Genomic DNA, 4,921 nt, shown 5'->3' with positions numbered 1-4,921 from the left:
GGACTTTCATGTGGGAAGAAGCAAGGAAGGAATTAAAAGAGAGAAGATAAGAGAAAGGATGTAAACACAATGATGTCATTTCATAAAAGCACAACAGGAAGTAAATGTAAAGAGAGGGTCATTAATGGAGTGAAATATCAAAGAGAAGTCAAGAAGATGAGAGTTAAGATTGAATTTTGGGATTGGAGGCTAGTGTAGAATCTCACAGGATCAGTTCATAGTGGGTGCTAAAGTGCTTGGAGCAGTTCTCTTGGTTTGGCAGAGGAAGGGTTGATGCAAAGACAGTTTTCTTTTCTTATAAAAAATATTAGGAACAGAGGAAGATTCCCATGCAGAAGGGGAAGTTGATAATGTATAAGGTCAAAGTGCATAGCAAGATAATTAACTGGATTATTACTTTTTCTTCTTAGATATCTCTTTGCTTGTATTTCTTCTTGTATATTTTCTCCCATACCATCTTTTCACTTCAAATTTAAACCAAGTATCCAGAGCCTAAGTCTTTACTTCTCTGATAGACTTTTGTGTGGCAGAAAGCAGAAGCTGCTTAAAGTTGTTCCCCCCATGGCCTATAAATACCCAAGTCAACCAAAAAGTATGGAAGCATGCCCAATGGACAAGTAAGAGTGAGAGAATAAGAGTAAGGGAGAAAGGGAGAGGAGAGAGAGAAGATTTACATTAGAAAGAGGTTGAAGTCCTGGATTCCTGAAATGACAAATTACTGTTGTGTTAATCCTCAGTGACAGCGCTGTGGAGAGGTGGAGACCTCAGAAGGGATGGCTTTGTGATATACCTAGGGAAACAGGATTCTGAGCAGAGAAACAAGTACCCTTGGCAGAGTTCTGTTGATCCCCAGTGAGGGAGGCAAGCACCTGAATTGAGGGGACCATGCAGGCTGGGTGGTAGGTGTCATAGTGGTGAGCCATTGAAACCTATGGGGACTTCATGCTTTGGTGCTAAGACCCTGGGTTTCAAACACAGCTTAATGGGGGAGTTCCATTAGAATAGTGTCTGATGCTAAATTCCCAACCCAGTGACAGAATTGGATTTATATTGATTTGTTAAAACTAAAGAAGAGGGGCACCTGGCTGGCTCAGTCAGTAGAGCATGCAACTCCTGATCTCAGTCATGAGTTCAGGCTTTATGTTGGGCGTGGAGCCTACTTAAAAACAAAACAAAACAAAACAAAACAAAACAAAACAAAACAAAACATAAAGAAGCTGCGTATTTCTTGTTCAGCAAACACCATGCTTGCAAATTCATACCTGTTAATCAAAGACACATTCTTTTAGGAATTATAAAGGTATGGGTTACATCTCACACAGGCAGATAGAGGGTTATATTTTGGGGGCACTTTTCCATCTATAATGGAGGAAAGATAGGGTAGGAGAAGTGGTATGTATGGAAGGTGAGAGTAACTGAGTCACCAGATGGTCACGAAGGACCTCAGTGTAATCAGTTCAATATGATGGGAGAATAGTGGGGTGCAGAGGGGACCTTGTAGCAAATGGAGTTTTGGAATTGACAATGAGCAATGTGCTGGGGAATAAATAAGATACAAATGGAAGTGTTAAAATCAGCAACAAAGTTTCCATGATGAAAGTGTGACTCTTGAAAAATGTTGACTTTCTCCCTGAAGAGTTATAATGTATAGGTCTCTGCTTCCTTAATGAGAAGAATCTCTTCAAGGTGGCCTCAGGGAGGACATGATGAAATTCAGAGGCTAGGTTGTAATTAGCCATGTCTTGGGATTTGGAATATGGGAATTGGTGTCTTCAACTCTTATAATTCTGACTAAACACTAAGATGATACCATTCTAACAAATGTTCATATCATTTCACAGATGATTTTGCATCCATAAATGTTCTTTAAGTTCTGAAATGGTGAGCCTGAATGTGTTCGTTTACCAATCTAGCTCTCTTCTAGGATAAAACATTACTTATTCACTTATCTAAAGGACTATTCATTTATGTCACTTCTCTTAGAAGCAGGAAAATACTCTAACCTGCAAAATAATTGAGTTTATTTGGGCCCCAAATTCCAAATGTGTTTGGTACTGAACCTGACTGTTTTCAAACATGATTTCAACAAGACAAAAATTACAATTGGGCTTAAGTAGAAAATTGCAAGTTTTGGGGCACCTGGGTGGCGCAGTCGGTGAAGCGTCCGACTTCAGCCAGGTCACGATCTCGCGGTCCGTGAGTTCGAGCCCCGCATCAGGCTCTGGGCTGATGGCTCAGAGCCTGGAGCCTGTTTCCGATTCTGTGTCTCCCTCTCTCTCTGCTCCTCCCCCGTTCATGCTCTGTCTCTCTCTGTCCCAAAAATAAATAAACGTTGAAAAAAAAATTAAAAAAAAAAAAAAAGAAAATTGCAAGTTTTGTGGTTTAATGTTCACGTGGTCTATCTTGGCAAGATCAATTAAAACATCTTATTACTTTTGTGTGTACCTGGTGTTAGGTGTGTACAAAATGAGCTATATTGGGTTAAATAATTAAGTTTTTTATAATCATTATGAAGTTAATAAAGTTAAAAATGTAATTGATGCAGTGATTCCAGTAATTAAAAACAAACAGACTTTTTTAGCATTAAAAAGATTGAAAGGAAGCACATTGTGGAGGGACTGTATATTGTTACGGAACAAACGAAGAATGTAAACACTAATAATGATTCCTCACGTTCTAGTAATCATTAATGACTGCGCTGATGGATGCATCATGGAGAATATACATGAAGATAGGTGAAAAATCGACAATTACTCTATTGTGCATATTTTCAGAAAAATTTTTTGTTACAACCTTTTTTACAACATAATTATATTGATAACTTCCTTCTCCTTTTGTTGGGAAAGTAGTGCCTCCCTCACAGAGAGGTGCCTCTCAATGATGACTTCAGCTTCTGTGGCAAATTAGGAATGTTTTGTGACATCATTTTTAAGGTTCCTGCATGTTGGCTGATGGAGGGTGATAAGACTTGCTGTTAAGAAAGATGGGTGGGAGATCTGGAAAAATATCTGTGTCAAGGAGAGTCAGGAAAATTATAAAATTTTGTATAGGGCAAAAGTTAACCATTGCCTCAAGATAATTAAACTTGCAAGAGCATCAACAAGCTCACTTGGAGTTGGGCAGTGTGACTTACTATACAGTATTTCCAGGGTTCCGCCTAGTACTCTTCCCCCTGGTGCTAATGCTTGCACAGTGATACTTTTAACCCCCGCTTACACAGTGACACTATTTGGATAGATTGCTGCTTGCATTTGCATGTGTAGAGTGGGGCTGAGCTCAGGCAGTCAGTGAGGTCTGGAGCCAGGCCCCACGGCCACCCGCCGTCCCCATTTGTTGACAGCCTGACACCAACCAAGGGGAGATGCAGACCTGCAGGGGCAGGAGCTCTCCCTCCCGGCTGCTCCAGATCCCTTAGCAGCTCCTTCTGGATGTTGGAGATCCTCCTGTGGTGTTTTTCACACAAAATCATTATGTTATCTAGGAATTCGGTGTCAGGTAACCTCACCTTTTCGTGGCTTACCACTAGGCCGTGCTTTCTCTACAGAGTAAGCTCAGCAGCAGCCAGGCTCCCTGCCCGCCCACCCATGAGATTAAAACAGGCCAGCCTCCTGGATCGGGTCTCTCCTGCTCTGGCGTTTCAGTCTTTCTCTTGGGACTGCAGCTGCTGTTGTATACTGCCCTCACCTGTGTACCTGTCTTGGGCTTCAGAATACTTTCCCTTCCTGGCTCCAGGGAGCTTTTATAGCCTTTGGTTTAATAACACTCAGCTCTTAAGTCAAGGGTCCCAGCCCCACCCTATTTCTCCAACAGGTTCCACAAAATTTGTTTCCTCAACACTGTTTCTCCCTCTGCACCTCCCCTCCCCACATCCCGTTTCCCTACGTGCTCTCAATATTCTTCTACTCCTTGCTTGTTTTAAAATTTGAATTTACCTCTTCTTCCCTCCTCTACAACTATTTTTTATGCTTAAATATTTGTAATTTTTAATGCCATTTTCTTATTTAAAGGTATGTTATGGTTATGATAGAAAATATAGTTTGAAAGAGAGAGTAAAGTGAGTGATGGGCATTGAGGAGGGTACATTTTGGGATGAGCACTGGGTGTTGTATGGAAACCAATTTGACAATAAATTATATTTAATTAAAAAAAGAAAATATAGTTATAAAAATAAAATGGACCTTGTAAACTCATCAGCTAGAGATCATCTTAGTTTAATACTTGCTGCATAACCTATTATTTTTACAAACTACCCTGTTTATATGTATTTCGTCTTCAAGCATTAAAAAACTGTACAACAATTAGATTGATTTCCGTAGTTCCTTGCACATTAGTCTATAGTATTGTGATGGATGGACAGAAAACTGTTCACAAAAGAAAGAAACCTGATGATGTTTAAACCAAGTCCTGTGAAAAGTATTAAAATTCCTAAAATACCACTTTAGGTTTGTACAATAATGTGTAAAGTTTACGTGGACTTTTCTATTCCATATTGCAGAGGACGGGAGTCCTAAGATTAGAGGGATCTTCTGCTCTCTGGAGATCCTGATAAGGGTTAGGAAAACACGTGGACCTCTGGTTTTGTCTCTTAAATCTTAGCACCAGATTGAAGATCTTATAGTGGTGGGTAATCAGATTGTATCACTTTCTACCAATTTCATTTTCTTTTGATTTCCCTGGGCAGTTGGTGAGTTGTTACTAGCTATCTGAATATTTTTTATTTGAAATTGTAATTATCATCTCTAGATACCGGAGAACACGAACACACACACACACACACACACACACACACACACACACACGCATGCACACACACACCCCAAGGAAAAATCAATAGGATTTCACAATTCCAGGAAGAATATGTTGGTAACACATATTTGCATAAAAACCCTTTATCTTTATGATGGATTTATGGTATTCTGTG

This window comes from Puma concolor, chromosome D4 (genome assembly GCF_028749965.1).
Source record: "Puma concolor isolate L17-30 chromosome D4, mPumCon1.1.hap2, whole genome shotgun sequence".
NCBI lineage: Eukaryota > Metazoa > Chordata > Mammalia > Carnivora > Felidae > Puma > Puma concolor.
Note: the sequence above shows the minus strand (reverse complement) of the source record.